Raw genomic sequence first — 23,933 nt, forward strand, 5'->3', positions numbered from 1 at the left:
ATTGTGAACTGGGCTCATTAGACTAGCAGGTGGTGATCAAGTGGTCGTCTCCATTTTGTATTCCTAAATTCTGAGTGTAAAAGAAAAGCTTTGGGTGAAAGGATGCTTTTCTGGGAGTCTCATACCGCTTCCCACATGAGCGGTGAGATGCAGCCTCCCCGACACGCAGCTCGCAGCCGGTAGTTGAGTTCTCCAAGGCCTCTTACCAGCTCTGAGATGCAAGCCAAGCAATGCAGGAGGTTCGCATAACATTCTTCTCCTGCTATTGCTCATCCTTTTGGTGTGTCTTGGTTCCAGGTAGAACTGGAAAAATAAAAAGCTTGCAAAAAAAAAAAAAAGGAAAAAAACTCCAGCTTGTGCTATCTCTATGGCCCAGCTGGAATTAGGGAGTGCTGTGTTGAAGTCACCTCTGCTCTCCCCTTGGCTGCTGCTGACTCATGAGTGCAGGAAACGTAACTCAGCCCCTGGAAACAGGGAGGAGGCCAATCTCCCAACCTGTGGAAACTCATTCAACATTAAGTGCTTGGCAGGAGTACGCTGCTCCCTGGCCACCACTCCTCCCGTCAGGGGATGGGGAGCTGCAGCCACTGCTCCCGTGGAGGTCTCCCTGGGGCAGCCCCTCCCAGGTGCTGTGAGCTGGTGCCTGAGCTGTTATCGCCGTGCTTCGCTTGCCAGAGTGATGGGGTGTACCCAATGAATGCACCCAGCTTTCCCTTTGATTTTCATTTTAATGTGCTAAATTTGGTCTGTTTGTAGAGAGGGGAGGAGGAGGGCGGTGATTAGACAGGAGCGGAGAAGCTGAATGTAGCGTGGTTTTTCTGTGCCGTTAATTATATATTTTACATTTCTTATAGCACCTCATCTCAAAATGATTTACAAACTCTGATGGCTCGGGAGGGGGGGCTCCCCCGCTTTATTTTTACCTTCCCCTCCTCTGCTCTCTCAAATCTCTTTAATCTATGCGCCGACCATTGCAAGGTGTGGGTGCTACTGCAGCTGTGCAGTAGCAGAGCTCAAAGGATTAAGTTGTGCTCTGAGCGTTTGCCCTATGGGGCTTGTCAGAGCTGGGCAGGTTGCAGGGGAAGTCGCTTGCGGCGGGATTTGGCCTCATAGTTTCACGGGGCTAGCTGATTAGGATCGGAAGAATTCACAGAGATGCTTGGGGGTGGCATCTGGAGCCACTTCTCCCGTGGAAGGTGCCACGGGGGTGAAATGCAGCTCTAGTGACAACTGTGCACACTTGGAAATCCATGGCAAATTGCCACCTCTGAGCTCCGAGTTACCCCAGGGCTGTGAGGCAGTGAGGCTGAAGCCAAACTCTCTCTGCAGGCACTCCCTTTGGGTGCAAACAAGAGGCAAAGCACAGCTGGATGCTGGCAGGCTGAAAGCCCTTATATTTTTATAGATTTGCTTGTCATTCACAGGGCAAAACCCAGGCTTTGAGACCTCAAGCAGGCTTAGATTTGGTGTGTGTTTTGTACTTGAGTCCTCAAGACTTTACTTGGACCAAACTTCTGACTTCACTGGTGGCTTTGCTTGAGGCTGGAAAGTTTCATAATTCACCTTAAATTAACCATGCTTTGGGGAGCTTTTGCTTTAAGGGGTTTGTTTGATCTGATGTGCTCTGCTCAACTTAAACCTGAGCTGGAGAATATTTGTTGCTCCCATTCTCCCTGTGGTTTTCATGCCAGAGGGTTTTTCTTTCCCCCTGTGCAGAGCTTGGACACGAACAGTTCTTCATTTGGTGTCACTTGTAGAGAGGAGAACTCCTCTGGGCTGGGGAGTGCCTCGATGCCCAGCTGAGCTTGTACTGATGCAAGCTGTCATCTCTCTCCTGCCACCCACCTCCCGCAGAGCTGTTGTCCAGCTGTGAGCAAAGGTGCTCCATGGCACGCAGCATCTCTCCTTCGCACTGAGGTGTTGCTAGAGCAACGTCTTCCGCAAGTAATTTCTCCATCATGAAGCTTTTCTCCTTCCTTCCTCCTGCAAGCATCCCTGTGCTCTTGGATATTGTCTGGGCTGAGGACATGCCAATACCCATTGCCGCGCTGCAATGAGGAGAGCAAACTCTATATGCTTAATGCAGTATTAATAGTACATTGATGTGATATAGATTTCTGTCACCCTCTATACTAGCAAACATCGCTTATCACGCAGGGATGACGGATGTTTATTCCCAGCCACTTAGCTCTGCATAATGGAATTGCAGCTGAAATATGGAGAGCGGCTCCCTGCCCACAGCGCTGCAGCCCGTCTCGCTCCCACCGTGCAGTGCTGTCCTCTGGGCTGCTCTTGTTAACGTGTCCTCAAGGAGATAGAGATGTGTTCCTCGCTGGGGATGTTTTTCCTCGCATCAATGGGATGAAGGGCACAGGAGCCAAGTCTCACCTCTGACTTTATGGGATTTTTGCAGTTTTCTCTTAGACCTTTGTGCTTCTGCCTGATTTAGAGAAGCAGGAGAGATAAGCTTGGTTCAGGGTCCTCTTTCCCTTCCTGGCTGAAGGTTTCTGGAAGAGCTGTGGAAAAAATTGCACCACCCTCTTTTCTTGTGATAAAGCATTGAATCTTTGAGAAGGTGCTATCCCCATCTTTAAACTGTAACTCCACGGCATGCTGGGCAGCACTAGGGTTTGCAACTAATCTTTGTTTCAGCCATCCTCAGCCCTACCTGGAGGGTTAAGCAAAGTGCTTGGCAAGGGGGACAATCCAACTGCAAACTGATTTCAGAAGAATAGGCTGAAATAGCCTTTTTCTCCTGATCTTTTACACATGGAAGTGAAACCTAGTGGCATATCTTCTCAGCAGATGTCAGCAGGAGGAGAGACAGGTTGCGATGAGTTTGCACCTCTCTATATTTGGAAACAAACAGATAAGAGGAGAAGAACAGGACTTGTGGAGCAAGCACCGTGGACAGAATATCTGAAGAGGAGATATGGTGTAGGACCATGCGGCTCAATCGTATGGTCGGTGATTTTGATAATGCAAAACATGATCCAGTCTACACTCATTTGTGTCCAGAATATGGCCATCAGTCCTTCTGGGCAGGCAAAGTCAGCTCATTATAATGGATAGTTCCTGATCAGTGGAAAAAAAAGGGAGCATCTGCTTGGAATAAGTATATGCTGCTTGGCAGTAACAGCAACTTTTAACCTTAGCTCCATCTCCCGATGCTCAGGATTTGAATTTGCAAAATGGGTTATTGAGAGTAGCTGGAGATTTTTGTCGTGAAAGACTGGTAAAGTTTCAGAAGAAACTATTTGGAAGATTGTTTTACTTTAAGAATAGTAATTAATAGCATGATGTAACAGATACAGATTAGTTCTTGGATCTGATATCTCAAGCTTTACTCAAATGCCACAGCACAGTTTTGCAGCTATTCTGTTCTCTGATACTTCCTGTCAGACCAAAGAGGTCTTCTTGAGAATAACACAAATCAGAGAAAAAAATCCAAGCCCTAATGGAGAAAATTCATCAGGGGGCAAATCCTGTGCATAACCCTGTCTGTCTCCCATCAGTGGATGCTCAATTCTAGCTAGGCTTCGGGGCAAGTGGTTTGGTTTTGGTGGAGGTTGTTGCCAGACAGGACCAGAGCTGGCTGTGTTTTCCTCTTCCAGGACTGGCACAGACTGGGGACTGGGATGCATTCTCCACACGGGTGGAGCAGCCGTCCTTCCGTAGAGTCCTAATGAGAGTTTTTTTCAACCTCATTTATTACAGGCTGCCCTGACATAATTACATATTCGAAGTTAGTAATTACACGTATTCATGCTAATTAAGTAATTAGATATAATTACAGTAACTGTAAATACATGGTAATCGGCTAAAAAGAAGTACTTCAGAAAAAAACAAGGCAAATCACACAATAAAAGCGCCATCAGCACTCTTTCACTCAGTACCCTGTCTTTATCTTGTATTTCAGTGCAGTTTAAAAGGAACATTGTGGTCATTACAAAAATCATATTTTTTAAACAAATAGATTTCCTTACCGCTGCTTCTAATAGGTCTTGAAAACAAAAATAGGAAGGATATTTACCCTTATCACTGTGAATTCTTTTTGTTTGCCTAGTGTGTTTGATTCATCCTGGGCATGAGAAGCTAAAGAGTATGCAGCATTTCTATTTTTGGTCAGTTTGTGTTCCCATTTTTTCCAAAAACAAGAACATAAAAATAAAGACATAAATGTTTGCAGTTTTATTTAGCTAAGAAAGAAAATCGAAACTGCTGGTAGTGGAAAAGAGAAACTTTTTTTTTTTTTTTTTTTCCCCCCCCAGGAATAAGAGGATTTGTCAAATATTATTTTCACACAATATAAATGTGGAGCCCAGTGTGGAGTGACAGCAGCACTCTGCTGCCCAGTGCCCAGCCTGGGGCCAGGCTGTACAGGTCTTAGTCCCTCCCACAGGTCTCTACTGTTTTTCCAGTTTCTCCAGACTTCTCTTTTCCTTTTCTCTCCTCTAACGTGAAAGCCCCAGGCTCTTCTCCAGCAGAACCTGATGTCTATAACTTCTCTGAAGTAGGCACTTGTGGGTCCAAATTCTTCTTCACTGGGGCTCCTCACTGTCTTACAGTCATGACTTTCTCAGACAACTATATGAGACACTTTTAGGGGATTTAATGAAGACCTATAAGTAGATGTAGACTCATTTATGTGTGTTTTGCTATTCCATTCTGTGTGTCCTAATTTGTCCTGACAAAGCCCGAGTTTGTGGCTTGGATCTGTGAAAAAGCCCTGACCTCAGTGCTCAGCTACTAGCAGGTAGAAGGCATTGGAGATCTCTGCAATGAGCTTCTGCCTCCAGATTTCCCTTCCTTCTGCGTTGGGGTTGCCTCTCATAGAAAATGCTCTGAGATCCAAGTGCTGACATGGACATCCTGCAAAAGATTTCGATGTTGAAGAAACCTGCAGGCTCTGGCTGGCTGCTGCCAGAGCAGATGTTGCAGGTATCTGAAAAAAAGTGCGAACAACCAAATTTACTGCTTCTGTCCCCTGCTGGAGCAGAACTGAACTTCCCTTGTGCCCAACATCACCTTCTTGTCCCCTTGCCCAGGCTGCAACATCTGACTAACAGGAGATCCCATGGCCAGTGGGACTTGATCCAAACTCCTCAGCTCTCACCAGCCCTCTCAGATGTTTTTTCTTACCTGTGGCTGTTTTATGCTTTGCATCATTTCATGGAGCTCTGAAGAAGCAAGTGGAATATCCGTGTTTTCCAGAACTCAGAAGTCCAATCTGCATTTGCAGAGGTTCTGCCTGGCCCCTGCCTGCTTTAGAAGGAGCCGCTGTAGCCAGCAGTGCAGCCCTGCCTTGCTCCAGATGTGATGTGCACCCGACTTGGTTTGCAGACGAGCCAGTTACCTCCTGCAGCTGATTGGGTTTTAGATCCTATCTCTGTTACTTTAACATGTGTTTACTGAAGATATTTGTAGCAACGCCCAAGATCAAAGGGGGCCGAGCAAACTTCATCCCCAGCGTGGGGAAGTGATGCTGGCAGCACAACTGCAGTGGGTGGCGATGCTTTGGGCAGGGATATTCCTGGTGATGGGGATCCAGTAGGAAGAGAAATCCTTAAATCAAGCAGAACATGACTTTGGGCTGCTAATGTTGATCTGCCTCTGGAAAAACTGCCCTGATGATGGAAATACCTCTGGAATAGACATCAAGGAGGGGACAGGGAAGTATTTCCTCATACAAAACTCTGCCTGTTCCTCGGGCCTAAAAGCATCTCGTCTGGACCATTTAATCCCAGTGTCTATGTATCCAGCAAGCAGGGTTGGCTCACCTGGGGTGTTTTCTGAAATGGAATGTGTGAACTGTCAAGCACTTAAGTCAGATAAGGGGATGCCCTGAGATGGTTTCCTCCTGGATTTATTGTGGCTCTAGAACAGCAGGCTGCTCTTTCTTCCTGACAGCCTCATCCCTGCATCAGATGGTTTGGACTGGGCTGCCCAAGACATGCACCCTCTCACGGAGGATGTGTACATGCACTCCTGATACATGTCTTGCATCCAGCCCCCTGCTCATCTCATACAGGGGCTCACACACTCTCCCACTGCTCTTGCATATTGCCTGGCCCCCATGCACACGCCACCATCCCTGTGTAGGTGGGCACGTGTTCCCCACCCGGCACCCATGTACCATGGGATGGGTATGGTATAAGACATTTGCTGAATCAGCTCTTTTTCATTCCCCATGGCTCAGCTTCCTGCACAGTGACACCTACACACTGATCACATCTGCCTCACGACTGATGCTGCCGAAGCACAGGTGGATTTATGCTGGGTGCCCTTGCAGCTCTGCCTCTCCTCGGCAAAGGACATCACAATGCTCCTGACTAGGCAGTTCCCCTGCCAAGGATTGCCCAAAGCCATCAAAGATGGTTGTGTCTCCAGTTTCTAGTGGGTGTTCAGAGTTTGTCAAGACTCATTGTAGCAGGGTGAGAGGAGTAGGACGAGATGGGGATTAAAAAGGTTTTAATTCCCTACGTTACTGTCTGCATGCCCAGGTATTGGTGGTACTTCTTATCCAGTTGTGCTTGTAGTGCTCTTGACCCCATGGTGCTCTTAAACCTGAAGGAGGTGTCCAGGCCAGAGGGAGGAGGGCTCTGTTCATCAGCCAAGGCTCTTCATGCCTGTGGTTTTGTCCCTGCAAGACAAGAGGTATTGACGTGGTGCATGACCAGAGGCTATTGCGAACTCAGGCAGCCCTGATGTCAGGGGTAGTAAGGGGGTTCAAGAATATTTTCCCGATGGCTCATTGATTATATGAATTTTGCTGTGGATCGCTACAAAAATAGCTGATGTGTGTATGTGTGTGTGGGTAGATTTGTGGTACTGATTTCTTTTGGCCATCAGTGAAACGTTTGTCTTGCTTTTTAGAGAGTTTGCTGTGGCTAAAAAAATTCTTAAAAATGCTTGGCTGCTGGGAAGGTATCTGCAGGCTAGGGTACCTCTGCGTTCCTAGGGCAAGGGGCATGTGCCCATGGTACCTGGCCATGGGGTACCCCTGAAGGCACTGGGTGCTCCCAGGCTTTGCAAGGACAGTGTGTTGTGACTTTTTAGTCTAACCAGGCTGGTTTTCAGGTTTAAAATCTGGCTCTCAGAAGTGCGTGGGGACGCATCATGGTCAGACAGGCGTTGTCCCTCTGGTTAGAAGATTGCAGGTTCTCGTTGTTTGTTCATTGTCTGGTTAAATTACAATTCCTAATTAAAAATAACTGCTATTGTTTAGGAGTTGGAGCAGTTTTGCATGACCGCACACACAGTAGGAACATGATTAGTGGTGTTGCCCTGTGGGACAAGAAGTACAGCGCAGGATCTAGCAGAGCAGTGGTATGTCAGTAGAGGTTAAAAAAAAAACAACTTACCTTGAGTGCTACTTTTGGGCTAGATGGCCCAAAATACTCCCTTCAGTCCTAAAAGCTGGGGAAAAACCCATGTAAAAAGATACTCTGCCTAAAGAGCTTCTCATGTCAAAGGGGGCTTTTGTTTCCCAGCCTGGCATGGTGGCTGGCTCTGGGAACATGGTGTGCGCAGGCAGTGATGGCTCGTGCGTGGGGCAGCATGGGGCAGGTGGAACAGTGCCGCTCTCTGTAGGGTGGAGCTTGATTTTTTCTTGTATAACATAACAAAAAAGCAGATATTGTCATTTGTGGTTGCTGAACATTTCCAGCCCTCCTCCTTGTCCTTATGGCTGTCTTGCCCTTGTCAGTTGTGGGAGTGGACAGGGAGTGGGTTCACTGCCAGTGGGATGGAGGAAGATGCTGCTGCTAATGGAAGCAGCACTTCTGCTGGTGTGCTCCTGAAGCAGCTGTCTTGCACCATGGTTAAGCGTAAAGCACTAGCCTTGTTGAACTTGATGTGATTTACTGAAGTGAACAGATCCAGCTGAGAATTCAGCAAACCTATTTCCACATGTAGCTGATGTAAGATTTGTATGCAAGTGTCTTGAGGTGAAAAGTACACCGAATTCACAGCATGTAAGGATTGCTCTTGATGCCCGCGTTTGTCTCCTATTAAGGCAGGGTTTATTGCATAATCCATTTTTAGATTCCTGCACACTCGTTCTTAAACAGACTGCAAGTTACCTAATGCTGGACCCTGCTTGAATCTGTTTTTCAGGCCTCCTCTCTCTGCCCCTACCTGGATAGATCCATTTAAGAGACAGGAACAAACTGTGATTTAGTGAAAGCATGAAAATTTCTATATGTACCACACCAATGGCCAGGCTGTCCTGCCATCTGCAGCTAAGCATGGTCAATATGGGATGCAATACTCAAACTAAGCAATGACTTACAGCTTCACGTAGACTCAGCTTTTCCTGATGTTGGTTCCAAGTTCCTATTTGTTTCTGATGTCGCAGCAGTACCTGTGGTTCTTTGTCACAGTTGTGGGTCTGCAAAAATGTCACACATTTTTCAGCCCTACTAACCTATTTTTCCTCAATGAATTGGAGCGCTGAGTCTGAAGGTTACTATACCTGCCTATATTTTTTTATATATATATATCTGATCTGTTTGAAATGCACTGTTTTATAATGTTTGGACACCTGTTCTTATTGTGTTAATACATTTTAACAGGTTTTACATCATCCTTCCCTGTCCCACCACTATACCTCCTTTTTTTCTTTTGTGAGGGAAAAGGGATCTGTTGGTTTGTTTTTGTTTTTTGTTTTTTTGTTTTTTTCCTTACAATCATCTCTTAAATTCAGGACAAGCAGTTTCTCTGTCTCCCATAAGTGTGACTAGAAGACAGTGTAGCTAAGTTTCACAAGTATATATGGCAAATTTGCAATTAAAAAAAAAAAACTGGAACAAAATTACTTCAGCCCTTGCCTCCCTTCCCCCAGCCCTTCCCACCCCTTCACCTCCTTCTTGCAGGATTAAGCTAAACTAATCCTCAGATGAGCAAGATCTTTGGGAAAGTAAAGAAGCAAAGTAAAATCAAGGGAAGGGAAAGAAAAATCCTTCATACTCACTACTAATAAGGAAATTAGGGGTGTCCTACATTATGAATTGAATGAATTTTTAATGGTTAGAAATCCAGTTGATTTATAATGCATCCATCCTGGACTGCAGGGCCTGTCACCAGCTAATAAATAAACGACAGGCCTTTTGTATGGAAATGATCAGTCATTTTACATCTCTGCGCTGTAGTTGATGTGCAGCATTGAGCAAGAGGAGATGATGGCCATCAGGTGTATACTGAAGCAAAGGACCTCATGCTTCAAGACATACTTGAGTTCTTCATATACCAGAAAATTGCATCCCAATCTTCAAGTCTTCTCTCAGATGGGCCACAGCTTCTGCTTTATCCCATTGCTCACAATCGAAAACAAAAAAGAAATAGAGAGCTTGGTAAAAGGCTCTGTGATTTTGAAAGGTAATTTTAAGCCCAGCTTGGGGCCCTGCTTGATGTGTCTTATGCTCTAGGACAAGTTAGTTACCTCCAGACAGCAGGCGAATCTCCATCTGAGGTGGAGTCCAAAGCCTCCTTCCTACGCATGGAAGAAGAGAGGATGCTTTGTGTCTGACCCTTGTTAGACACCTTGTTCAGGGTGGGGGAGATTGTGCCGTTTGTTCTTTCAGTGGTCCTGGCTATCGGCACAACCAAGCTGAGGCTCGTTCAGAGTCAGAGATCGGGATGAAGTCATACGAATCCCACCACAAATGTTCACAGTGAGGGCTGTGTTAAAAATAAATCCTGGGCAAATGCCGGAGATGGGGTGGGGTGAGACTGTCCTGTTCTCATGCCAGATTCCAACAGAGCCCAAATGTCAGGGGAACCTTACTGAGAGCACAGCAGGCAGCTGAGTATTTGAGGGGTGGGGTATATTTTATCCTCTTCTGAGCAAGGAGAAGCAACCTGGCATCGTGCGCCTCCCCTGTTTCCTGGAAAGAGGCATTTCTCCTTCCAGCCCATCAAGGGGCTGCCAAGCATCTTCATCTCCATTTTATGGATGAGGAGAGGCAGCTGGAAATACATCGATTTGCTCAAGGTCACACCAGGTTGCTGACAGATAGCAGTCTGGCCCATGTTCAGCCCGCTGGACCGTGTTGCATGTTTATGAGTCACCACCTGAAGTCCTTTTACAGCCAGTCTTTTTGAGTCAGGAGTTTAGATGGACAAACAAGTTCTTGGAGCTGTCAGCTGTAGATTATGATCCCACAAAATGGCAATTCGGAGCTTTTCCTTCTCCTTTCCAGATAGATTAGATCAAATTCTCCCTTTCTACCTTAATGGCAGCCATGCTACAGTCTAATGATTCTGCTTTGCTCTCTCAACTAATTCTGAAGAGACCTTTCCTTGCTGGCCTCCAAGGAGCTCTGCTAACCTCATTCCACCTAGGCATTGCCTCCTGGCCCTCTCAGTTGGAGTTGGTTGGAGCCAGAGTGCTGGGCTCAGAGGAAGAGCAGGGTTTTTTTACCTTGCCTTTGGATTCTGGCTGAAGGAATTGAGTGGGGAGCCTGGGATACAAGCCTTGCTGCCCAAGGAAAGCACCGCTCGCCAAGATGCAGACTTTCATCTTGACCTGGAGGAAGGAAGCACTTACTGCCTTATTTATTACATTTCCCCAAGCAGTGTAAATACTATATCCATGATAGATATGGATCTATGACTAATATAGTGATTTGAACTAAGTAATTGCAGTGCTTTTTTAATACAAGAGATCCTCAGCATCAAGTAGTATTAATGATCTGTCTTGACGTGGTCTCTGCAGAGGGCAATTGCAAACCCCGGTTCCGTGAGAATTTGAGAAATTGGGGGAGAAATCCTAATGTGCTGTTCATCCCCTCTGTTCCCTTTGGGACACTTCAGAAAGAGTATCCTGTCTGCTGATTTTTTCTCAGCTTTCCCTAGGCTCTCCAAGGACGGGAAGTCTAAGTGAGTTTTGGGAAAACAAATCCCTTTTGTAGGCAGGCTGGGCTAGGCTGTCAGAGGAGGCAACTTTGAGAAGAAATGTAATACAAAGATCCTAGCAGCTCCCTGTGGTCACTGACGGTTCTCTGGACATTTCTGGAAGAGTAAAATGATTAGTTACAGTGAGATAGCTAAATTCAGGTAGAGGTAATGATATTCTATGTCTCTGTTGATCTGAGCCTTGTCTCTTCTCTGTCGCTTTAATATGAAGCTCTCCATTCCACTTGCTTTCTGAAACCCTTGTGCAGCCTTGCTGCTGTGTGCTATTAAACAGGTGGCCACATTATTATGAGAAACTCTCTATAAAGTCCACTCTTTAATGTCTTAGAATCTTCGGGGATGATTTTAAGATATTAATAAATATTAGAATTTAACACCTAATACTTCTTTGCAGTGACATCATTGTGGGGGAAAGGGTAATGGGGTAGCAGTTGCAGGATGTGCTGTAGGTCATTTTGTGTCTTGCATCACTGGTTGCAGAGTTGGTAGCCCGGCTGGCTGGTCCTTCTTGCTCCCTGCTGTTGGTGTGCTAGATGCTGGTGTTACAGCTGCAGAGCTCTAAGGCCTCTTTAAATTAATGGAGCTGTCTGAGAAGGTTATGAATGCCTTTTCAATTTATTTTTTTCCCCCCAAACATAACATCTCAAGCCTTGAATCAGGCTGTTAACCTTTTGCATTTGTCTCTTTCTAGCCATGTTCTTCTTTAATGTTATTTCTTTTCCTTCTTCCACCATCACCCTTTTAAGAGGAACGAGGGCAGGGGAGACCTGTGGACTCCATAGCTCATGTTCTTGCGTTGTCAGTCCTGGAGGACCAGGTCTTGCTGACCTTTGTGGGCTGTGTTGAGTGGGGAGCGTGGGCTCAGGTGTTTCTTTACTACAAGAATGGTAGCTCATTAACACTCTGTGCCCTGCAGATAACTTTTATTGATCATCAGCTACTTAATCAAAAACTCTATCACAGTTTGCTTCGATTATTCTTTTTCATCTCTTCATCTCTGGAGATTCAGTTTAGCTAAAGTTAATGTACTCATTATGCAGTCGGGAAACCACTGCCACAGACTGCTATGTAAATCATAGTTTTCAGGAAGGTTTGTGTTCTCCTTCCTGCATGTAGCAGGATGAATATATTGGGTACATATTCCTCTGCTTGGTGGGGTGAAAAAGGCTCTGGGGGAGTTGTGTTGAGCTGGGTTTTGACCTGCCTGGGGTGGCAGTACTCATCTTTCAAGTCACACAGAGCCCAGGCACCACATCTAGATCCTCACATTCCCGGTACGGTGATGACCAGCACTGTTGCTTACACCTAGTGTTAACCCACCCTCACCTTTCCAGAGACGTGTGGTGGCCTCCACATTATAAATACCTACCAACATGTGCACCTGGACTGCTGGAGACCTCCCTCCCCTCTCGTAGAGGGATGTTTTGGTTGAAGCAACTTTCTGGAGTTGTCTCTGCTGGTGAATGCTCAGCAGTTGGGTGATGAGGACTTTCCTATGGGAAACTAAGTGCTCAGTGTATAAGAGAACTGGGATGGGGTGTGACCTGTGTAGGGGTATGCTGAGGAGGCATGGACAGGGGATGTTTGAGAGATGGCAGATGGGAGGAGAGCTGCGTGCCAAACCACGAAGGCAAAAGTCTGAACAGCTGGACCGTGTGTTTGGTTTTTATTTTCTGATGATCTGTGTGCACTGTATGCATAGATACAGAAGTGGTGACTTACAGTAAAAGTAGAACATTAAGTCCCCTATCCAAACAGAACCCAGCACTCCTGAAATCAGCACCTTGAGTGTGTTGATGTTGGGCATTTTACTGACACAATAAAGGCCACAGCTGGAAACCTGCTCTGTAAATAGTGGCTTTACACTTGGGGAAACCATCAGAGCTCCGGGAAGGGGAACCAAGGAAACTGTGCAGGAAGTTGCAAATGTATTTCCTAGAACTTGCCATGTTTGAAATGGCCAGTTGGAATGGGGACACAGGAAGGGCTTGGAAGAGACAGGAGTGCTGCTCCTTCCTTCTGCTCCAAACTTATCTCACACTCTGGTTATGCTTGATGTCCTGATATGATTAATTTTTGTCTTTCAATATTTGCTGCATAAAATCATTCTCCTTGATCCTATATGCCATCAGGGCTACGTATTCCATGCTGGTTATGGTGCTGCAGTGACCTAATTTGATTGCGGAGGGTCGTGTCCTGTATAATGTTGTCTCATTTTCTCAGTAGTCGATACAAACTCGATTTTATTTTCTTTGGAAAGAAAGTAAGTGGGTACAGGAGCCCGACATCCATGACCAAGCTTATACCTGCAGCTCTTACCTTGTTGCCTGGTTGTGAGGCTGTGATGGCACACATAGTTGAATGGGACCTGCAGGCTCTTTTTACGTTGTTTGTTTTGTTTTGTTTTGTTTTTTCCTGCTTGTACTGAAGGAGAGAAAGGATGGAAGCTACAGCAGAGAAAGGTCCTCATTTGATCTGTTGGCACCTCTGATTTGCCTCAGTGAGTCATTATTCCAAAACACTGGATGCCCTGTTGATGGAACCTATCTCCGGGGGAGGGTTACCTGTGTCTCCCCACAGGACCTGGATGAATGTATAGCTTCCTCCTTTGGTCTCCAATTAGATGCTCAGTCCTTGGTACCTCTGTGTTTCACCTGCCTCAAAGACCCTTACACCTCTGTTATTTATGAATAGCTCAGAGCGGAAAAGGAGGGTCTGGTCTCAATTTGTGTGGCTCATTTGCATGTGAAATAAGCTTGTCATTTCAGAAGTGGTGACAGCCTGGGTCTCCTGGCCCTGTTGGTCTCATTCAGAATGACTTCAACAGCTCCAAGGCTCTGGCTTGGTGATCAGTGACAGGGCTTGCTCATAAACTGGAAATATCATAGAATCATTCAGGTTGGAAAAGACTCTTGGGATCATCCAGTCCAGCCATCAGTCCTACTCTACAAAAGTTCTCTCCTACACCATATCGCCCAACATATCACTGTGTTTTTGCAGAGTTCATTCGGAAGACAGTATTTATTCAGGAGCTCATAAAGGCAGTGTCAGCCCAGCATTTGGTTTGTGGGAAAAAGAACCTGCTTTTGCAAACAAGATTGCAGCAAGGGCTTAGCTCTGGCTCATGTGCCATTTCTGCCAGCTGGGATTGCTGGTGTGGCAAATTGTTTAGTTGATGGTTTCATTGCTATTTTCCTAATGGGTCCTGGACTTTCTTCCTTTGTTTTCAGGGTATTCCTCATTCTCAGCCCTGCCTCCTCCTGTCTCGTTCCCTGCCTCCTCCTGTCCCATTGGATGTTCACTGGGCATTTGATTAAAAATGGATTTGTTGTGGTGACAGAACAGGAGTCAGAGAGCTGTTGGCAGGCAAAAATGGACCATGATTTTGCAGCTTTAGCTGTAGGTAGGGGTTGAATAAATAAGTCAGCAGATCTGTGTTCCTGTTGTGTCACCAGGCAGGCTCCCTTGTCTTGGGTGAAGGATATAGCGGTGACAGGAAGAGGCCAGAAGTGGAGTGGCAGTGATCTGTGTGGCCAGGCAAGGACCAAGGGATCAGGAGCCTTGAGGGCAGGAAGAAAAGGAGCAGGTTGGACATTCACCACTCGTGTGATCCTCCTTGGCAGGATACCAGGTCTCCATGGGCCAAGCACCTGGCACAGTCAAGCCAAAGTCCCTGATTTGTTCTTGGTTTCAAAATATTTAATCAAAGAATCAAATATGAAATCTCTTTAAGAAGACACTGGCACACAGCAGCTGGCTGAGTGTTGCAATCAATGTATCCGCTGTGGAATGTTTCCTGCAGAAATATTACATCCTCTCTCATTTACTTGATGATCTTTAGGGTGAATCAATCAAAAAATGCCACACACAAATAGTTCAGCCTGTGATCCTGTGGGTGTCCATTAGAGAGGCATTTGCTCTGTGTTAATGGACCTGTTGATTAACAAACAAACCATTGCTTTTTAAATAGAAAGATGGTGCTTGATGGGAATTGTTCGCATTCACTTTTCTGATACCCCACCTCCCCTACATACTGCTCTCATTCTGTGCCGATGCAGGCAACTGCTGCCACAAAACCCAGGCCTGTACTGCTGGAGAGAAAAGCACTCACATCTTACCCAAGTGGTTATCAGAGGTGGACCTTCTCCTGGAGGTTGGAAAGGACACAGAGAGACTTCTTTGTACTCAGCGTGTGATTTCATCGCTGTGTGTCTTGTTCTGTTAATCGTGTTTTCTACACCAGTCTGCATTTGGATTCCAGCAATGTCACAGGAAGATCCCCCCTTGACATCCCAAACAGGTTGAGACCCAGCAGCTCCTTGAGGAATCTGTCTTGGGTTTTACACAAGTCTGAGTGCATGGGAGTTTTTATTTGGGTCTGTAAAGCCTCTGTGCTGTTGGAGTAATATTGTGTCCATTTTCTTTCCCTACAACATGAACATTTTCCTAGTCTCCACTTTTTCTGGGTGTAAAATTGCCCATGTTGTAGTATTAGTTCTTGCTTTTCTGATGCTAGCATGGCATGAACCCCAGCTGGCATTTTGAGCACTAGAAGAACAGGATGATACCCATTGCTTAGAAGGTGTCCTTACCCATCGGAAATCCCCTGCAACCTGAGTGGACCAAACCCAGGGATGACCAAAGCTTTGGAGACAGAGAAACAGCACGTTCAGTGCTGCCAAAGCTCTGGTGTGGCACTGGAAACACACTCCCTGGACATAGCTCGGGACAGCCAATGAATGTACTGAGCCATGTAACGCAGCTAACTGCAGAGAGGCAGTCATACAGCAGGGCAGACCAGCCTGAAAGGACCAGGGTTGTGGCTGTAGGTTCTGTTTAGCCCCATGCTGGTAGGTGCCAACAGCGGTTCTGCTTTCTGGGAAGTGTGTTTGGATCCTTGCTGCTCAGCCAGAGGCTGTGGGGGCATTTGGTCCCCGCCTAGGCTGCTGGTGCAAAGAGCTGCTGTTCAGTCTGACAGACCAAGCATCACTCCAGGCTGCTGCAGAGAGGACCATCTCCTCTGTGCCACTTGTTTAGCTCCATCCTTTATTGCTACAAACCAACTCACCTATAGCCGTCCTTCCCACAGCTGGTGGGAGTCAAAGTGACGAGGCAGTTAGTGGATTAGGGCAGCAGAGTGAAAACCATTTGGCGTTTCTATCCTGATTCTTCTGGGTGCCTTTAATTAGCATGATTGCTCAGCACGCGATTTTGCCATGTTCTTTAGCTCCCCTGGTTAGAATAATTATTCCCCCAGCTCCTTTTGTTCCAATTCCTGATCGCTTACAAAGTCTCCTGTTAAAAGCCATTAAATCCGTAATGTAAAGTGAGAGTAAATGTTCAGTAGCGTTATGCTCTCAGCCCCACACGTGTGCGCTCGCGCTCTCTCCAGCCCCTCTCCAGCACTCCTCTGCTCCCTGCCACGTGCTCTGTGCTGCAGCATCGCTCTCTGCTTTCCTCTCACACGCTTCCCCACTGGCCATCCCACGTGTCCCACATGCAGCAGGTTGTGTGCATACTCTCACTGTTTTCTGCTGTCTCTTTTGATATCGCTCAGCTCATTTTCCTCTGTGCATGGGCTAGTTTTGACACTGATGTTGAATTCAGGGCTGTGTACTGTGATCTCTTACATGTAGTTGCATGTGCATATATAAAAGTGCTACTAGAAGTGGATGTTTTTGCATGTTTTTGCCCCAGTGTGGGCAGCTCTTGCTTTGAGGAACGGCATACATAGAGGAATCACAGAATAGTTGGGGTTGGAAGGAACCTTAAGATCATCTAGTTCTGATCCTCTTGCTGTGGGCAGGGACACCTTCCACTAGCCCAGGTTGCTCAAAGTCCCATCCAGCCTGGCCTTGAACCCTGCCAGGGAGAGGGCAGCCACAGCTTCTCTGGGCAACCTGTGCCAGGGCCTCACCACCCTCACAGGGAATAATTTCTTTCTTATATCTGATCTAAATCTCCCCTCTCAGTTTAAAACGATTACCCCTCATCTTATCCCTACACCCCCTGATAATGAGTCCCTTCCCATCTTCCCTGCAGCCCCTTTAAGCACTGAGAGGCTGCTGTAAGCTCTCCCCAGAGCCTTCTCTTCTCCAGGCTGAACACCCCCAACTCTCTCAGCCTGTCCTCACAGGGGGGGGCTCCAGCCCCTGAGCATCTTTGTGGCCTCCTCTGGACCCGCTCAAGCAGGTCCATGTCCTTCTGCTGGGGGCCCCCAGAGCTGGACCCAGCACTGCAGGTGGGCTCTCACGAGAGCGGAGCAGAGGGGGAGAATCCCCTCCCTCGCCCTGCTGCCCACACTGCTCTTGATGCAGCCCAGGACACAGTTGGCTTTCTGGGTTGTGGGCACACTTTGCTGGCTCACAGTTAGTTTTCCATCCACTAATACCTCCAAGTCCTTCTCCACAGGGCTGCTCTCAAACCACTCATCACCCAGCCTGTATTTGTGCTTGGGATTGCCCTGACCCATGTGCAGGACCTTGCACTTGACCTGGTTGAACTCCATGAGGGTTGCCGGGTCCACCTCTCCATCCTGTCCAGGTCCTGCTGGATGGCACATCCCTCCCCACCAGTGTGTTGACCATACCACACAGCTTGGTGTCATCAAACCTGCTGAGGGTGCACTCAATCCCACTGTCCATGTCCCCAGCAAACATGCTAAACAACACTGGTCCCAACACTGACCCCTGAGGAACACCACCTGTCACTGGTGTCCACTTGGACATCGAGCCATTGACCACAACTCTTTGAGTGTGACTGTCCAGCCAGTTCCTTATCCACTGAGTGGTCCCTCCATCAAATCCATGTGTCTCCAATTTAAAGACAAGAATGTTGTGTGGGACAGTGTCAAGGAGGACATGTCCTGGCTGTGGTGGCAGGCAGGACTTCGGATCATAGATGATGGAGAATAGGAAATAACTTGGGTTTTTTAAGTAAAGCTTTGTCCATTTTTCTCAAGTGTGAAATCCTCTGGCAGAGGGAAAATGGCGTTTGGATAGCTGCGTTTTTGGGAGGTTCCATGCTGTAGTGCCTCCCTGTTTGGAGGCCTGGAAGCTCAGCTCCTTCCCTGTCCCTCATCTCTGCTGATATTTGATCAGCACATGCCAAGTAACACAGGTTGGACAGACACAAAGGCTTGCACAGAATTATATGGTGTGAAATAAGATTGGTCTGAAGCACTTTAGATGCTTTGTGCATTTAGATGACTTGATGTGAGAGGGAGAAGGGAGAGAGAGAGACTTCTTTTCAGACCCGTAATGAAACTAGGTCAGAGAAGGGTATGGCAGTCATGTAGTTTGTTAGGCTTGAAGCTGACTGCCAGAGAAAAAATTCATAGCTAGACCACCTGCTGGAAAAAACTTTGTAGGAAAGAAACCCTGGTCCTTCCTCCCTTCTTTGAATGAAAACTAATAATTCACAACAGCCACACGGTTTGGGTTTAGGTCTTCATTTGCTGTCCTTCTGTTATGTGCCAGTTCTACCTTGCTCTGCAAAGCAGTGTGGAGTGAGGGTCTCCTGGTGCACTGCCTGGGGGGGCTCCCCACTCACCTCATCTCTGCTTTGCTGGCTGCAAGAAACTTTATAGGTGTTTTATACCTTCTCTTGTAAAAACATACTGTGTTTTGTGGGAGCAAAACCCTTTCTCTCCTCCTGCAGAATGAAGGCTACCACAAATACCTGCCACTCATTTGGTTGGCACTACCCAAATTGTTCCCTGGGACCAGCATGATCCCAGCACAAAGTTCCTCTGTTTGGTGTCCCCTGTTCCCTTGGGGAAGGCACAACCTGCCCTGGGGTGTGTGTTTTAGAGCTTGCCCTGTATTTTAGAGCTTGCCACACACTGGCAGGTACCAAAACATGGTCTGGAAACAAAATCTGGAGCTGGGAGCTCTACCCTGGGAACATTAGTGACACTCTTCTGATATATTTTGGTGTAGAAGGCAACTTATTTCAAAAACCATCTAGTGGGGCAATTATCAAGAGAAGAAGAGCTGTGGTGGCAGCCTTCATTTCCAAAACAATCAGCAGAGTAGAAGCACTGGAGTGGCACAAAGGACAATAATACCAGACAACGAAGCATCCAAACGGCTTAAAAAATCAACAAAACCTTGTTCCTTAAGGCTCCCTGCTGCTCTCACCATGTTTTTACCCTCAGCTCTTCCTGTTCCTATTTACAGCTCCTCTAGTGCTCATTGCCTCCTTGCCTGCCGAGATCTCCCACACTCCTCAGTTTCCATCCTCAGCTTGTAAACTCCACAAAATTGCATTTCCCCACAGGAAGCTCCTCCCAGCACTTCATGCTCTTTGGCTTGTCCTGCTTCTGGGCTTTCTGGAGGGCAGCTCTCGCCTTTCTAGACCATCTATTGCTGCAGCAGATAGCAGAATAAAAAGACTTGAGCAAGCAAGGATTTATCCTGGGCCTTGATCAGCTTCTCCACCAGCCTCTTCCTGTCCTCTGAAGAGCAGGAGAGCATCGTTGGCACTGCCTGGGCAGGGAAGGTCCCAGTTGCAGACTGCAGAAGTTGTGTGCTTTCCTATCCACCATGTATGTCTCCTTTTGGTGTCTGCTCTCATATCCCAATGATCTGACTTTACCAAGCATTTCTGTCCCCAGAGCTTCTGGAGAGGATAGGAGCCTGGGAGCTGGGGTTATTCCCTGTTGAGTACCCATGACTGGCGTTGGTTCCTGCGGAGACTTTGGAGAAACCATGGTCCTGCTCTGTGCCACCATTTTGCCATCTGTGCAATGAATATAACAGCTCCTGCCTCCCCAGGGAATGAGCAAGGCGTAACAAATTAATGTTTATGAAACGTTGTCTGGCTAAAAAGGAAGTTTGCAACAAGGCTGTTGCTGTTCTGACTCAGGGGCTTCCTTTGCTGGTTGGCTCTTTGATGTGGCAATCTGTAGTACTGGTAGATCAGCTGTACCATAATTGGAATTAATCAGCATTTAAGGAACATGAGCCCAACCAGGTTCTTTCCCAGTGGATATTCATTTCTGGGCAGATTAGTCAGTAGTTTCAATAACTCTGTGTAAAATGCTTAGGGTAACTATTGCTATCTGAAGCGGCTGGGGAACAGAGGCAGTGTCAGAGGGATGTAGATACCTGTCAGGCAAAGTGGAAATGAGAAGCTCTTGTAACACTGTGCACAGTGCTTAAATTGGCAGCACTCTGAAGGCTGACTTGGAAAAAAAAAAATTAAAAATTGACAAAAGAATATATCTGAAAACCAAAGTGATGAAAATGATGTATTACTTGTTGGGATGGAATCTTTCACGCTGGGTCCCGTGGGCTTTGTGGAGTGCAGAGGCAGAGAGAGGGCACGGCAGAAAAAGAGGGACGCAGAAAAACATGGTTGTTGCTCCAGGCGGTGAGAATTGTAGAGGAGAAGGCTCCTGGATGTAGCAGTGCAAACACACAGAGGGATAGAGGCAGGGCAACAGCTTGGTAATGCCCAAGATGTCAGCTACCACCAAACTCTTCAGGCATTTTGGAAACGCTTTCCTGCAGCTTGTTTTCATGGCTGACGTATAAACCCCAAGAGCTTTGCCACGTACCTTTGCACGGCTGTGGGTATTGTGAGGGACAAACCAGCCATCCTCTTTGCTCAGGTACCTTTTCTCTGACCCAGTAAGTTTTAGATGAGGCAGAGTCTAAGCTCTGCATGTTGTGGGTGAAACTGCTGGGTGCCCAGTCCTTCCCCCTTCCCTGGTCCTCTTACAAGTAATTTCACATACTCTGGCTTCAATCTAATGAAAACAAAACCAATGAGGCCCAACTGATCTGGCTGCTTTCCATCATGCAGTGGGCCTCTGAGTGGCTTTAAATAGCTGCACCTCTGTGCAGTCTGGAGAAAAGCATTGACTGTACCTCTGGACAGGGAGGGTAGCTTTGACGCAAATCACAGGGCATCTCAGACCTGAAAATATCATTTTTTGTTTTGTCCTTGGTCTTAAATAGTTTGGGGGTTTTTTTCTTCTTATTTTTTATTTTATACCCTGGTAAGTGCTTTCCTACTCTGGGGCTTTTCCTAAGGGGGGATCGATGGGGAATCTTGGAGCTCTGCCTCTTGAGCTATCAGGCTACATCATTTAATATCTTGGAACTACTCCATCCATGAAAGAGTTCCAGAGAAAACAAACTTGTGATCCCGGCTAATATGGACATGGCCCACATTAACGACGACAACAGTAAAAACGCAATGGATTCTGGAATTACTCCGACCAAAGGTTTAATGAATCTTACATAGTCTTAAAGAGTTCACCGCGTGGAAAACTGCGAGAGCTGCCCTTTTCTCAAGAAACACTGTTCAGCTGTTGAGTGCCTGCGGTATTCTCCTTCCCTTTCCTCTGCTCCAGTTAAGCATGAGAGAAATTTGTGTGGAAATGGGATCTTTTGGACCCATTTGCTTCTGCTGTTTCTCTTGCTCTCAGCCTGTCTCTTCCCTTTCCTGCCCTCAAAAACACATGCAGTGCTGCGATTCCCTGATCATGGTTTTGGGTTGTGGAGAAGATGAAGATGCCACAAACTGTAGCTAGAGCTCCATCTAGCACATCCCCAAGAGGTTTCCAGTGACGTGAAGTCTCATTGACTAAAGTGGGAGACTCTTATGCCTGAGGTTAAACCATGGAAAATGAACAAAGATACAAGGTGAGCTGCTCTGGAGGGGAATAAGGACCCTGTTTCCATGAAAATGATCATAAGCATTTCTGTAGCTCTCAGAGCCTTTTTGTGAATCTTAAAAGAGCTGTTATCTACTTGAAGATCTGCTTCAGGTCTGTGTCTCAGTGTGAAATTCATCTGTGGGCTGAATTTTCTTGTGATTCTCCATTGTGGTCAACAGTGTTGGGCTGGTGTAAATGAGAGGAGGTCTAGGCTCTTTGACTTTACCTTGGACAGTAGAGGAGATGATGTGCTTATCTGCAGCTGAGAGCATCAGGGAGAACCTCATGGTGTGCTGCTGCTGAGCTTCTGTGACCTGCTTTGTTGTGGCAAGCAAGGCCCCAGGCTGAGTTGCATCTTGCCCTGGTATATGTTTTGGGGGAGGTAAAAAAAGAGGGTTTTGTATCATAGCCCTGCAGATGAACCCATCCATGACAGGGAAGCCTGGACTGCTCTGTTGCTTTTCCCTCAAATATAGACATATCAGTCTTGGCTTTGACTAGACGGATGGCTATTTCTTTTGCTCTGGATGCGGGCCAGGCTTGATGGTTTTCATGCCTTCTTTGATGCTATTCATACTTCATATCTGTGCATAGAGGAAGATAAAATGTACTCTGTTGTTGGAGTCTCCTATTGCTTTTCCTTTATATCATAAATTCTGCTGTAACACAGAAGAGAGATCAAAGCTTCATTGCCTAATGTGGGCTGTGTGGATAGCAGTGTTATGCTTGGCCAGCTTGTTGCCCCTAATTTGCCATTTTTATTTCACCCATTTTTGCTAGGCGTTACGTGGCACCTTGTTGCTTTTCTCATCCATTCACGCAGCAATTAATGCTGCTGTTTTAGAAGCAGTTTCCATCCCTGGGTTTCAAAACTGGGCTGCACCATGCCTGCTGTTGTGGATGGGGCTGACGTGAGGACTTGTGTATTATTTTCTGTGTTGTTTCCCTGCCTCCCTATGTCATGTTCCTTGCTGCTCTTCTCAGGTGACCTGGAGCAGCCTCAGATCTCAAAAGCCCTAGAAGCATGGTATGGTTGAATGGTTGCAATTTTACAGAAAGCAAACAGTGAAGGAGAGGTGAAATTATCTGGTTTATCTCCTTAGTGTTGCTCTCGGTCAGTGGAGGAAGGGTGGAAGGGTGTTCCTTGTAGGGCACGGTCTGTAGGCTGGATTGGGCACTTGCATGGGGCAGTGGCTGAGATCCACTAGTCAGGGTGTTGGGAAACACATAAGACAGCTCTGGAGGACTAAGTGGATGGCCAGTGTTGAGGACAAAACTGATTGCATGGTTTGGTTGCCTTCAATTTTCTTGTCCTTTCATTGCCACATACTTCCAGCCTGCTTAGAGAAATGCCCCATCTGCCCCCTCCATCTCAAGCTGTTAGACCTGCACAGCAAATCTGAGCTCATTTCTCTGCCCCTATTCTCCAACACTCTCCATACATTTATTCCACTACCATACCATGGCTATTAGTAGAGACAGTATCATGTTTTAATTTAAAAAGTGTTCTCACTAGAACAGGGAGAAGCATAAAGTTTAATGTGTCAGACCCTTCCCAATTTTGTAGGTCTTTGGAGATGCTTTTGATTTGAATCTACAGGGTGGGGTTTTTTTACCTCCTTACTATTTTCAGGCTTGTATATGGGAGTTTCTCTCCAAATCTACAACCTATGTCAAAGACAGTATTTTTCCTCCTATTTTCTGGCTGGCACCGACAAATGTGAAACTCCACAAAAGGGATTGTTTTTAAAATTTCCCCAACTCATTCTAAGAAGGCAAACGCTTTTCTTTCTTACTTTCTTTCTTTCTTTCTTTTTTTCTTTTTTTATTTTGGAAAAAAAAAAAAGCAACCTAAAACAAACCCCCCCACATTCTTTAAGACATTTCCAAGCTAGTTTTTCAGGAGCTAATAGCTTTGACAGTAGAAAGATGACATCTATCATAACAGCATCCAAACTCTGAACCTGTTGAGATTCACCCATTTTAACCCTGGACATCTCAGTGAACATCATCCATCTCACATCTGACAGTGAAGACATAAACCTAGCAAAAGCCTTGTTGGTTTCTGCTCCATACAAGAGAAGGGGGTTGAAAGAAGCAGTGCAATATGGGAGACAGCAGTGAGGAAAGAGAGAAAAACAGCGAGGAGAGAAGCATTTTTTTTTTTCAGATTCTTTGGGGACTTTAATAAATCAGAAGGAGACGATGCCAAAATGACCGATGCTGCATTGCTTTCCCAAGTGAGCAGTATGTGTGTTCAGCCCCTTCAGAAACGTAGGCTGTCCTCCTGTCCCATTCCTTCAGTCACAACTGCGTGTCAGTTCTGGGGTAACCCCTACTGCAGTCC

At 46.5% G+C, this 23,933-nt stretch overlaps 1 protein-coding gene across 5 annotated transcripts in view; it reads left to right on the forward strand.

The window, feature by feature from the left end:
• Positions 1 to 23,933, forward strand: part of NTRK3 (neurotrophic receptor tyrosine kinase 3) — a 215,758-nt gene that overhangs the window by 117,803 nt on the left and 74,022 nt on the right. The gene's annotated exons all lie outside the window — the stretch shown is intronic.

This window comes from Athene noctua, chromosome 13, assembly GCF_965140245.1.
Source record: "Athene noctua chromosome 13, bAthNoc1.hap1.1, whole genome shotgun sequence".
Classification (NCBI taxonomy): Eukaryota; Metazoa; Chordata; class Aves; order Strigiformes; family Strigidae; genus Athene; species Athene noctua.